The sequence below is a fragment of the Lissotriton helveticus genome, chromosome 1_1, assembly GCF_964261635.1.
Source record: "Lissotriton helveticus chromosome 1_1, aLisHel1.1, whole genome shotgun sequence".
Lineage (NCBI taxonomy): Eukaryota > Metazoa > Chordata > Amphibia > Caudata > Salamandridae > Lissotriton > Lissotriton helveticus.
The window spans coordinates 1,317,764,593-1,317,779,018 of NC_136057.1; the positions used below are offsets into that span (position 1 = coordinate 1,317,764,593).

Sequence of the window (14,426 nt, forward strand, 5' to 3'; positions counted from 1 at the left end):
TTTACTAAGTGAAAACACCCAGCTTAAATGCACAGCATAACAACCAAATACAAGTCCTCCCGTAAAGATTTGAAAAGTATTATAAAAAAAATAGAACAAATAACAAGAGAAATGTAGCCCAAAATAAGAAAACAAATGGAATGGTTCTCTGAGGGGAGTTTCCTCACCCAATAAAAAAGCACAGGAATAATGTGGTGCAACAGAAATTTTTAAAAATCCACCACAAAACTAAAGTTTTCACATTTCCAGATATTCTCTATCGGGGGCGCTTGACCTGTGGCAACTGCCTTAATGAGCAGGCAGTGGACTTCGGTTCAGAGGTTGAGGCAGCCATCATTTTTTAACTCCTTAATAAGAAATTTACCCACTAGGAAACATCTTGGCAGACCACATAATAACAATTTAACTTAAAAAGGTTAACCTTGATATGCTCTACATCAAGCAATAGATAAATGCCTTTGAATGGGTCTTCATTTCATATAACTAGGTTGATGGAAATACCATACAGTACCTGTAAAGCGGAAGTTCTGAATTCAGATAAGTCAGCCCTTATCATGGCAACAGAAGATATCAGGAAGACCATGGATGACGGTGGAAGAACGGCCCTCATATTACTTGATTTAACCGCGGCGTTCGACACCGTCAATCATTCGGTCCTACTAAGTCGTCTGGAAAATCTGGGCATCTCCGATGCCGCTCTAGCCCTCTTAGCATCATTTCTGACAGGCAGAATCCAACAAGTCCACTGGGATGGACTTAAATCAGAGGAATTCACTCTTCCCGGAGGAGTCCCACAAGGGTCGGCATTATCACCAACCTTGTTCAATTTATATGTCACCCCCTTGGCGAAACTGATAAAATCCCATGGCTTGAGATTAGTGTCTTATGCAGACGACACACAAATCATAGTGTCGGTCTCCGATTCCATTGAAGCAACCGCAGGCCGTTTCAGGAATTGCCTTCTCAGTGTAAAAAACTGGATGAGCCAAAACTTTCTCAAACTAAATACTGAGAAGACTGAAATCATAGAATTCGGTCAAAAGCCCTCGATATGGAGTCAGCTATGGTGGCCCCCAGAAGCCGGCTGCTGTCCTATCCCAGCCGAGAAGGTCAGAAACCTCGGATTCTTACTGGACAAAAACCTCTCCTGCACAGCGCAGGTGAACCAAGTCACTTCAGCTTGTTTTCATATGATGAAGGTACTTAGAAAGATCTTGCCTTTTATTCCACCCACCTTAAAAAAGACTGTCATTGCTGCCCTAGTAATGTCTCGGGTTGATTATTGCAACTCTCTCTATCTCGGTACGGGAGAGAAGCAATTGATCAAGCTGCAGGCTATCCAGAACGCGGCCGCCAGGGTTCTCCTGAACCTGCCAAAGCGTCACCCCACTTCCCAGGCCATTCGAGAGCTGCACTGGCTGCCAATTAAGCGCAGAGTCCAGTTTAAAGCCCTCTGCTTGGCCCACAAAGCCGTACACGGAAAAGGATCAGACGATCTGGCCAAACTTCTCCCACGCTATGTGCCCAACCGAACTCTAAGATCGGCTAATCAAGACCTGGTCTGCGTGCCTAGAATCCGGAAAGTGCGTTGGGGTGGAAAATCATTTTCTAATCAGGCCTCCAAACTTTGGAACTCATAGCCTGTCGAACTTCGCTCACAAGCCTCCAAACTGAGATTCAGAAAATCCCTGAAAACATGGCTGTTCTCCCTGCCCTGATCTGTCTCACATCACCTTTTATTCTACAGCGCCAAGACGCCGCGGCATTCGAGCGCTTAATAAAAACTTCAGTCAGTCAGTCAGTCAGTCAGAATTATTCACAAAATACAAGTTTTGAGGAGAATAGAAACTCCTCATGTTATGCTCTCTGGCACAGTGTCCATCCAGTTTCTCTGCAGTGCAAATACTGCAATTTGCTAAACACCCAACACTTGGTCGATTCCGCTATTCTTTTTGCAACTGATGTGAAAATTAATCATATTCTTTAGGCTCCTGAAATCAGCTCTTCTCACAAAGGAATAACAATTTTCTGAAAAATGGACCTATATTCAATTGATAGGTTGCTGACAGTGTATAACTGCCAAATTCAGCTGGGGGCGCGGCCAAGTCGGCTGTGAGAGCAGACGTGCTGAGGCTCTGCGATCGGGCCAGCATTTTGCATGTCTCCCAGCGCCGTTCTGCGCTCCTGACCCGCCGAGCGATCACGGAAGGACAAGCAGTCCCTGTTGACACGCGCAGGCACCGGCTACAGCGGGCGAGATCGGTGGAAACCGGGAATGGATGGGACGCGACTCGCCTGCCTCAAGATGGCGTCCGTCTGCCGCTGAGTACCGGAGATCGGCAATTGCAGCCCGCCGAGATCCTCCGGATTGCAGCTTGCCTCAGTCATCAACCCGCGCTGCTACAGCTCGCCGAGGACCCCTAAAACACGCAGCAGGCATCCCGACAGCTGCCGCCTGCGCTCTCCGCACCACCTGCACCGGGACCTAAAATGGCGTTCTCGTCCCAGCCGCCCTGCGCCGCCGAGCCCGGGTACCGACGACCCCGCAACAGAGGCTCTCCCATAGTGAACTTCCAGCGAAGGGGCCACATCTTCTGCTCCCATGTGAGGGTGCTCTATCTCTCCCCCGGTGTAGCCGCCACCTGCAGTGACGCCTCTCTCCCCCGGGGCTGCCTGATCTTGAAATGGCGCCCGCACCCGGCGCCGCATAACGCGGCTGGAACTGTGGCCCAGGGACGGTCTTACTCACAGGAAGGCCCCGAAGAGCCTACTGAATATCCACCCAGGGGTGGGAACGTGCCCCTCGGTCCCTACCATCTCCAGACAGTGAGCCTCTGGTGTAACCCGCTGGCAAGTGCCTGACCTCGACATGGCGGATCTGGGTCTCTGATAGCTTCCCGCCTTACCAGTCTCATCCCGCAGAGAAGGCGCTGTGGGAGCGATCATATCGTGGCCCAGGCGGCACCTGGGCATCGTTATCTATAGCACCGGACTCATGCTGGCGTCCGACTAGGTACTGACTCTGAGCCAGCGACGGCACCTCAACGATTATTCCCCACCTTGACCAGCAAGTGCATTATACTGAGGGCGCATCTCCAGTACACACCCGCCAAGGACCCCGGCGGCACCATACCCCTTGGCGACAGGAGCAACCGCATCCCCACACACTGGGTCCAGAGGTGATCAATCGCGCGGAGCGCACTGAACCCAGGGGGCCTTCTCTCAACTCACGGGGGCTGATACTCCATCGAACTTTTCACGCGGCAGCGCGTCATCTGCAAATCACGTGCCCCCCCATTGCGACGCCCCTGTATACCACTATGGGGAAACCAAGGGCAACCCAGCAAACAGCGGTGCCAGAGACTGCCTCGAGCACATGCCTAACACCAGGCTGACGGCCGCATTCACGGTGTCTCAAGCAGACCCGTCTATCTCCGACAAGCTGGACCAGGTACTGACAGCCATTGAACATTCCAGAATCTCCGTGGAGCAACGCCTGGGCACCCTCGCAACAGACATTAACCTCCTGAGAGATGATCACTGCAAACTCTCAGACAAAGTACGGGAGGGGGCGACGGAACTCGCTGAGCTACAACCCACAGTCAAGCAGCATCAAACCACGCTACAAGAGGTCCTTAAACGGCTGTCCACTATTGAGGAGCGTACAAATGACTTGGAAGGATGTACCCGACGCTGCAACATCCGAGCTCTGGGACTTCCGGAGGGAATCGAAGGCACGGATCCGATAGGGTACATGGAGACCTGGGTGAAATCGTTCAACCCTGCAGCAGACAGAGCAGCATTTTTCTCCATTGAACGCGCCCACAGAGTGCCAGCTCGCAGACCTCCACCTGGTACGCCTCCCAGGCCGATGTTGGCGAAATTCCTGCATTTCCGAGACCGAGAAGCGGTGCTGCGAGCGGCCAGACAAACAGGCTCCCTACAGGTGGAAAACAGACAGATAATGGTCTTCCCTGACTACGCACGGGCGGTGAAACAACAACGGTCGTCGTTCTTGGAAGTGAAACGCCAGCTGTGAGCAAACTAAATACAGTACTCCCTACTATTCCCGGCCCGCCTTAAAATACTTTACAATGGTACGGCCACCTTCTTCACCACAGCCGAGGAGGCTCATGAATGGGCGGACCGCCACTGCACGCAACAACCTCGAGCGGCTCACACCCTGGGCCCAACACCCAAACCACCACGCACAAGGAGAAGCTCCATCAAGCGACCGCATAGTCCGGCAAAGGTAACGGCTCGATCCAGAGCCCACGACTCTCCAGATCTGGAACAAATAATGAAAGACAGACTAGGGGCCCTCCAAGTGGTGATCGACCTCCAGACCCCCTCGCAGACAGAAGACATTGACCAAGCTCCACACCTCAGGAGAGGACGAAAGCGATGGAACACTTTCTGAAATTGACTCCAGTACACCCCCTACAGTCACCCCCCAGACGGCCGATACTATGATGGATGGTCCCAGATCCTCCCTTCCCGCGTGAACTGATATCATGACCACCTCCTACTGACGCAACCCACCTGCACTTCCCTCTTGGGAGCATACGCCACAGACACATTCCAACACCTCACAGAAGGCGTCATGAGTTCCTACAAAGCCCGATCGGCGACATGCCTCACCTAGCACGTACTGCCACCCCTATTGAGTTTTCACCCTTGTTACACTCTTCGGTGTGGAAGAGTGAGTTTGGACGCATTGCAGACTGTAATGGGTCCTCAGCATTGGGACCGTTTCCCGACCCCAGTTATCAACAGTTTTTTACCCCGGTTCAAGATCACTCAACCTCCTCATGGAAATGCTTGTAATGAGGTACCTGGGATGGAAATTCAGGAGTCAATAGGTGGCAGATACACCCCTCGCATCACAGGGATCCCCTTAGAACCCAGAACCCCGACAGGGGTGCTTCCCCACACAGGCACTAACACCCTCATATGGCGGCAATGACATGCAAGGCGGATATTAACATCCTAACACTCAACACCCGCGGTCTTCACACACCCCGCAAGCGCTACACAGTTTACTCGTATGCGAAGCGTCAGAATGCCCGAATCGTGTTCCTTCAAGAGACACACCTCACCGCCCCTGAGATAGGCATACTGCAAACTAAATGGCGGGACACCATCTGTGCAACGACCTACTCCTCCTTTGCACAGGGTGCTCTGGTTTGGATCAGACCAGGGACACCCTTCCAGGAATGTCGACGGGTGGTGGACAATGAAGGCCGGTATGCCCTAATGGAGGGCCTTCTTGATGGCCAATCGGTACTGCTTGGGAGTATATATGCCCCGAATGTCGACCAGGACATGTTTGGGGACCGCCTCACGGGGGTCCTCGCTCAATTTACATCCATACCGTGGATATTAGGGGGGGGGGGGGGCTATAACTGCGCGTTAGACCTGGCACTTGATCGCTCCCACCCACACATTCAGCAGCGCAGAAACAGACGGAACGCTTCAAGTCTTGGGTCGCGCACTGGGCACTCACCGACGCATGGCGGATGCAACATCCACAAACGAAACTATATTCATTCCACTCCATCCCACATAACCTCCGGGTCCGTCTGGACCGCTTTTTATGCTTGACGGCAGTCCTGCCCAAGGTACATCACACGGATTATTAAGGTCGGATCCTTTCCGATCACGACGCGCACATACTGCAGTTAGCTTGGAGGCCTCCGCACCCCCCGGTCCCCACATGGCGTCTCTCATTAGACTGCCTAGCGGATCCAGTTTTCAAACATGACCAGGGTCAAAGCATAGAGGACTATTTTATGACCAACACCGGAACAGTATCTGCCATAATAATAGAATGAGACACATTTAAGGTGGTAGCCCGGGGAGAATGCATCACACAAATAGTGGGAGTGAAACCCACATTAGAGCAAGCACTCACTAAAGCCGAAACGCACCTCGCCGCCGTTACTAAGCAAGACGAGCTCTCGGAGGAGGCAGTGACGCAGATTGCCGAGGCCAGGGCTGCGTGTACGACTGCTTGTGTTGAACTCCAATGCTACAACTTCAGGTCATATGCCACTCGTATGCACAGCGAACGGGATAAAACAGGTGCCCTGCTGGCGTGGCTGACCAAACAGGATAGCGACGTGAAGCCTGTAACTGAGGTGATAGATACCCATGGTAATCTAGTACGGTCCCAGGGCCAGATTCTTTCGGCTTTTTGCCAATACTACTCTGGGGTAAATAGGTATCCAGCCCCCGTGGACCAAGATACAACGGATCATTTCCTTTCCCCCCTAGAGATTCCCAGAATCACAGCGGATGACAGGAAATCATTGGAGGCAAAAATAGGCCCTGCAGACATCACCCATGCACCGCGCACAAAGCCCACAAAAAAGCGCCAGGCCTGGACGGGTTCCCCTTAGAGTATTACAAGACCTTCGCCCCCTTACTGGTCCCCAGACTGGCGAGGATGTATGCCACAGCACTAGAGACAGGGGAATTACCAAGTCCCTCCGGGAATCGGTTATAGTAACCTTCCTGAAACCCAACCGTGACCCACACTTGATAGCTTCTTATCGCCCCATCACACTCCTTTCCACCGATTGCAAAATCCTTGGTAAGATCCTGGTGGATAGGTACACACAAATTGTACGACCCCTGATTCACCCCGACCAATGCGGTTTTGGCCCAGGCAGGAACAATTCCCAGAATATACGCCGCTTGTTCCATGTCCAAGACCAAATCGGAGACTCCTACCCCCGTGCGGCTTGCCTTATATTAGACCTCGAAAAAGCCTTCGATACCCTCACATGGCAGTATCTTTTTTCGGCTTTACACAGATTTGGCCTCGGCCCAATCCTATTAGCATACACGCGGCTCTTATACACGAAACTCACCTCGCGGGTCCGGATCGGGAGCTGCATCTCACCGAAATTTGCAGTCACACGGGGAACGAGGCAGCGCTCTCGCCTCTTCGCCCTTGCGATGGAGCGCTGGCCATTCGTCTACGACGGGAGGGGGAACAATGGGGCATCCCCATCGACAGCATCACGCATAGCTAGGCTGTGGGGTTTTAGGTTTAAACCTATAATAACCGATAAAACCCCACTGAAAGAAAATAGCCCTCACCAGTGAAAACATATAAACACTGAAAAAACACCTGGACAACCACAAACTAAATGCCATTCACAGAAAGGAAAAAGAGAGTGAGAGAGTCATTTTTTTCTTCCTGAAGGGGTCAATGCAATGTAACTTTGTTATACCAGTATCAGTAAGAAAGAATGGCTAACATTATTCTGCTTGAGTTTTGTTCTTTAGGGATGCCACTAAAATATTGTTTCTTCTTCCTTTTACTTTTTCAGTTTTGTTGCCTTTGGTCTAAAGATGCAGGGTTTAGTTTCATGTTTTAGGTCTAGTGTAATTATTTTATAAACTACAGAGAATCAGGAAATATCAAACTCATATTTGATATGTTGGCTTCATTTGATTCTTTCACCGATAGGTAAAATGGCTGGTTTCATAAAAATCTTTCCTAATATCTGTCATCACATTTACCCACAGAGAATGGGGAAAAAACCTTAATACATCAGACCATAGTTTCTAGTGGGTCAGTATTGATAGTAGGTGAATTGCCAGCACCTCAGGCTTTAAACATTCAATGCAAGGTATAGTGACAAGTATATATATCACCAAGCATCTGGGATAGTGGTGAAAACATGACACCAGATTTTTGGAAAACATGGGACGCAGTGTCACTTGTAATGCTCTGCAAAAAAGGTTTATTTCCAAGTTCAACAAAGATTGTAGTGATATTGTTTGTATTTGCAGTGATTCAGCTACGTATATAAAAAAGTTGTGTGATGACCTGTCAAAATTGATACCCGAGCTGAAGTGATTCCCTGTAGTAGATCCTTGCCACTTGTTAGATGGTATGCTGAAAGCATCTTTACAATCTTAAGAGTTAATGAGGGATGCTATTGACTTTTTAGTCCATTCTGGTGCACTGGTTTCTAATGCACAGGAACTAAAACGCAAATATTTATCATTTCGTGCTTTGTGGCATCAAAGAAAGAGTCATCCCAACTGTGTCCCTTAGCTGATGGTTCTCAGCCCAATGGGCTAAGAATGCTGAGAGGGCCTTTTCACAGAAGTTTACATGGGAAGGAAAGAGCGAGCGCACATGACCCAAAGACTCACTGAAGAAGTATTGTATGGTGTACTACAATAAGATTAATTTGCAAAAATCTATTTGGACCTCATATACACTATAAGTACACTGTCTATATACCATGTTCTTTCAGTGCAGAAAGCAAGCAATAATAAAAGTAAAACGTTCCATAAACACCGGAAAAACACTTTTTCTGTTGTTTTTAGTGGCTCGAAAATGTGTAACCACTGATAAAAACTGTTTTTAAGACATTGAAAACACTGAAAAAACCCCACCAGAATTGACCAAAAATAGAAACTGAAAACAGGAAAGCCTACGCATAGCGTATCAATGAACACTGATGACCTCCTCATTTATGTCAAAGACATAACTGCGGGTTTAACACCTCTCTGGGCTACATTGACAGAGTTCGCGGGGGTGTCTGGATTGAGAGTCAACTGGGAGAAATCCACAGTATACCTTTGCATTCACATCCCCCCCCCCCAAGACGTCAGGTTGGGCGACCACACCATCGCCTGGAGCGCGGAAGCCCCCCGATACCTGTGGGTTCGTCTCGATCACTCCCCGGCCGATCTCTATGAAGGCAACCACCGTAAGGCTCTAGCCGGCATCAGATCCTCAGTGGGATTCTGGAGAAACCTTCCGTTAGCCCAAATAGGTCGAGTTGCTGTCGCCAAAATGACAATAGTTCAGAGATTGCTATGCTACTAAATAAATCTACCCGTTATCCCGCCTAGAGCCTTTTTCCAAGAACTAGACACACTTCTGGGCTCACTGATCTGGGGGAAAGGTAGGCACAGAATAGCATTGGCAAAGTTACAATTACCTACCACACAGGGGGGACTTGCCGCCCCTTCATTTGAATCATATTTTTTAACCGCCCAGTTACAGTGGCTATCCTACTGGATAGCGGGCAGACATACAGGGGAGACGCACACTCTGCATGGTCCGGTACCTATCCCGGAAATCCGTTGACTACTCTTACCATGCACTAAACCTAGACGCACACACCCCCTACATGTAAGAGTTGCTCGCAAGTGCAGGCAAAGAATACACCGCATGTCGCCAGGATGGCCCCCATACTCTCCCCTCCTCCCTTTAGCCGGGTGGCCCATACAGGAAGGACATTACACAGCCAATATGTTGCGTGCATGGAAAGACTGTGGCATCACTGAGGCGGAGTCGCTGTTTGAAGACGGCCAGCTCTGACCCTTTCAGCGCCAGGTGGAGGAGCACGATCTCGCCGCGGGTCAATTCTTACTTCATCGCCAACTCCTTGCGAACTATCAACATACCACAACCTCTCCACAGGGGAACCTCCTACACGCCCGGTCATACATACCATCTTACATATGGGGTGGGCCGACACCTCATCACATGGCTCTACAAAGCTATCAGGGAACTCAAAACTGCCCCACTGGCTACACTTATGGCAACCTGGGAGGACGAATTTGGGCGTTCCCTACACGACAAAGAATGGGAAAGGGCCCTCGAAAATCCCAAGAAGGTGTCCCGCAACGCGCGCTTCAAAAACATATAATTCTATATCCTGCATAGAGCCTACCTGACGCCAGCGCGCCTCCAGCGTTTTTATCCCGCGTCCCAGTTCTCCTGCCTCAGGTGTCAAATGCATGCGGCGGATTTTCACCACATGTTCTGGATTTGCCCCGCATTACATTCCTATTGGCAACATATACACGAGTCACTCAAAGACCTTACGGGGCTCTCCTTTTTAAACACGTGGGACGCATGTGCTCTAGGCATCTTCCAGAGAAAGAAACAACATAAGGTCCCCCTTAGATTTGCCTCATTAGCCATCCTATTAGCGAAACGAAACATAGCCATGCACTGGCGGTCCCCTACGGGTCCCCAAATTGACGCATGGATGGGTGGTGTGAAGAAATGGGTGACAGCAGAGGAAGAAACGCTGAGAGAGGGAGAGGCGAAGGGAATACGTAAACACCCCATATCTATGGACTGGGTCCCTCCTACTACATCAGTTTAAGCAATCACTGACACAATGCAACCCGGACGAAGCCCCTCACACATCATGCACCACCGGTCACCTGCTCGAGCCAATATCACAATAGTAAGCTCCCTTCCGTCGGAGACCTTCTGAGCCTACTGGCTGCGGCGCCCGGTACGATACCTCACGTACACGCCGTTCCTATATACCTAGGCCAACCATGGGTTCCCCCAATACCCTGGGCGATTCCCTACCCTGTACCAACCCAGAAAACCCTGCTGACTCCAGATCTCATCCACTATTTGTCCCCAATATCCCGTGAGGGCCCCCCCCCCCAGTTCATCCCCCAAGTTTTGTTCAACTTTACTTTCTAGGACGTCCCTTATAGTGACAGAATATCGGACTAGTAATTGTATAGATATCCATGCGCTTCAAAATCGATACCAGTGAAATGTACTTGATGAGAATGATCTTCATTGCAATATGTCACTGTAATTGTAAAATGCCAATAAAAACAAGTTTAAAAAAAAAAAACTACCAAATTCAGCTGAACTCTGGTAAGGTGCAGATCAAAACATAAAGGTTGAAAATTTGAAATAAAGCTCTGGCGCCTTATGAGAGGCTATTGCAGACTGTAGTCAAAGGATGGAACACTGGGATGCTGAGTTTCGTGAACTAACTCACAAGGGAACTGACATGGTCCACTGTCTTAGGGCCCGATTCCCAGAACTAACTTAAGACAAAATCCTAAACTTACTACCATTTTGGTATTCACAGAAGGCACTTACTCATTTCGGTATTCACAGAAGGCACTTACTCATTTCGGTATTCACAGAAGTTAGGAGTCCTAACTTTAGGACTCCTAAATGCCTTCTGTGAATACCGAAAGTCTTAAAGTTAGGATTTTTCTCAGTTTAGGAGTAGAAAAGTTAAGAGTCCTAACTTTACTACTCCTAAATTGAGAGAAATCCTAACTTAAGACTTTCGGTATTCACAAAAGGCATTTAGGAGTCCTAAAGTTATGACTCCTAACTTCTGTGAATACCAAAATGAGTAAGTGCCTTCTGTGAATACCAAAATGGTAGTAAGTTTAGGATTTTGTCTTAATTTAGTTCTGTGATTCGGGCCCACTGTTTATATCTCAAACCAAGAATGATGCTTCATAGCTTTGATGTTTCGGCTTTGCAGATATTCTTTGCAAAGAGATTGCAACATACAAAGACTGAAAGAAAGAAAGCTACGAAGGATTCAGTTAATGGTGGACTGTCTCTAGCATTTAATATTGACATGTTTGTGTTATTCCCCAACACAAGGAGGGGCATTAAACATGTAAATTTAAGAAACAACTGCTATAGAACTAGTAAAAGTTAAGTAACTTCTGCTTACTCACTGTACCAATTTCTCTACTCTTGACCATTTGTAACCATCTTGAAATCTTCTATCAGAAGTCACTTAATATAACATGTGTATTTGTAAAGCGCACATTCACCCTTGGGTATCTTGGCGCTGAATAATAGATGTTTATTGTTACCCAACTCAATGGTACTTAAAAGTCTGTATAACTTGTGACAAAGCTTATGAAAAACTCTGGATGAGGCATTCAGACTATTAGCCCACAATGGTGAGCTTATCAGTCAGTCAGACTGAGAGATAAACATAAAAATACACAGACAATGTGCATAAACTCACTTGATTAGAATGAAATGACCAGGCCTCCAAAGAAATTCCTTATTCAATGCAACAGTGGATATAATATCCCACAGAATGAGCAGGGAGTAAGTGTCCATCCATTAAAATGTATAAAAGAAGACATGTGTCAGCATAAACGTGTAACTCTCAATGGCTGGAGGATAAGACAAAGGTCACTTGGGGTAATACAGGATTATGGCTACACTTAAGGTGTAAAAGATCCGTGCAGGTCACACTTCCCCTTATAAAGCATGTGCTGAGCACATTACATGGTCTAAAAGGACATGCAAGTGGCAACTCCTGTCAGCAGACTAACCACTTCATAGGTTACAGTGAGAAGAACATGAAGGGGTGTATCAGTCATAGGTGAAATAATTTATCCCATCTGTTTTTTTGTAAAAAGAATAGTCATGGTAAAAAAGCTATTTCAGTGTGCACTGAGCCAAGTCGGTTTTCTAATAAACGTGAAAGAAATTGCTTCAGTCAACTACCACACAATACAAAATCATGAAAAAGATTCCCTTCTTAGAATGTCTGAGTGAATGTTAAAACGCTTTTTAAAAAAGCACAATTTTCAACAAGAAATAATGTACGATATCCTAAACAGCAAATCATGACATACATCTTAAATGGTAAAGTTAATATATTCATAAAGCGAAAGCAAAATTCTTGTATAAATAATTTTATAAATGTTTTTCAAAACCCAAAGGTCTAGAATTCGTTTTTTTCAATGATTGAGGTCAAAAGCAGTTCAGTCTCCAGTAGCACAATATAAAATCATGTAAGAGCCTTTTTTTAGGCAGCTGAATTGAGCTGTAAAGCATGTCTGGTGTAAAAAAAACACATTCTCATGAAGTAAAGCACTAAAACCATCTCAGATATATCAAAACAAGACAGTCTCAAATTTACATGGTAAACTACAGTAGTACCAAATGGATATTTCATACAGAAATACATGTTTTGAGTCGTCACCCATTAGGTGAATGCTGCTTAGAAACATATCTAGAAGCAATTTGCTATTGAGTGCAAAACTACAGCATGTCATGTGGTTCTTATGCTCTAACATAAGACTGATACACTTTTTCAAACTGAGTATTGGTGGGTGGTATTCAGGCAGGCTACTGAATTATGGGAATATCCAAAAGGACAATGTCCCAGTAGTGGCTAGGTGACCTAATTAGTGATTAATTTTAGCCAAGTGTTTCACATTTGAGTCAGTCTATCCATTTGCACTCCTATATCATTTGTAGTTGTCAAATCTCCTAAAGGATTTTGGACATTTGGACAATTTGTTCATTTACTTGTCATTGTATTTCACTAGCAGTATATTTTCTGTGTACAGTAGAACTAATGGGGAGTTTGCAGTACAGCATCTGTTCATGCACTTATATTGAAGTATGCATGTCCATTAGGCTGTTGGCCTAATACACGTTATCACATGGTCACACTAAGTATTCTATGAATTATACTTTTTTTGCTAATGAAAGGGGACTGATTCCCTCATGGACACACATTTTAGCATTCTGTGTACGAGCATGTACTAAGAGCTCACATGAAGTGTTCAACAACAGGAGGGAGGCCACCCGAGATGTCAGGAATGTAGTATGTTACCCTGTACTACCCTGTATCTATTCGTAGCCTGTAGTGCTGCAGATTCAGATACTAAGCACACTCGTCATCTAGTGTTGGGCCCGATCTGTGCAATTGTTTTTTCCTCGAGGAAGTCTTTCATGATGGACGTATCTCCTCCTCCTCGAGGCAATGCGCATGTTCAATTGCTCCTTTGTTAGAATGTAATGTTTTTTTCCCTGCCATGAGAGAAGTGAGGTTATGGTCTGCTAGGTTAGCATTTGCTGTTGAACATATTTAAATTATTTGTGTATATTTGACACCATCTAATACCTGCCGGGGAGGCAGGGGGTTTATGTGAATCTGCAGCACCAAACGCTACAAAAAGATGCATACAGGGTAAGTAACATACTACATTCGTAATATGTGATGGTTGCAGATACACATGCTATGAAAAGACTAATCCAGTACTCCTCTTGCTGTGGCTTTAGGCATCAGATGGTGTATTTACTCGAACTAATGTGCATATAACAAGAGCTTGTTGTCAGGCTTGTACATCCACACAATAGTGTTTTGTAAAAGTGTGTGGGATTGTCCATGTTGCCGCTTTCTAAAAATCTGTTAGCTGTTTATTTCCCAAGAAGGCATCTGATGCGCCCTTTTTAGGTCTCCGCCTAGCGAAGGCTGCGCTTGTTAAGTCTCGCTGAGGAGAACTGATGTTTTACAGAGTGGGGCTTGAACCCGCCCCTCTTCTCCATTGGCTGGCTTCCTAACCGGAGGCCAGCCATTGGAGGAGAGGGGCGTCTGTCCGTTTAAGCCCAGTCTTTTTGAGATTCGGGGTGGGTGTTTTTTCGTTTCATTCTGTTTTCTTATTCTCCTCTTCGCATTGGCTGGAATTTTACATTCCAGCCAAAGGGAAGAGGAGATCACCTGTGAGGGAACTCCATAGCTCTTCTACGGCCACACTGTCACCGCAGACTGTGCGCTAGGACACATGTTACATTGGGTCAAGTTCAGCGCTAATGGCCATTCTGATATTACAACAGGCTCTGGCGC

At 47.2% G+C, this 14,426-nt stretch overlaps 1 protein-coding gene across 7 annotated transcripts in view; it reads right to left on the minus strand.

The window, feature by feature from the left end:
• Nucleotides 1-14,426, minus strand: part of BRD4 (bromodomain containing 4) — a 1,377,132-nt gene that overhangs the window by 722,305 nt on the left and 640,401 nt on the right. The gene's annotated exons all lie outside the window — the stretch shown is intronic.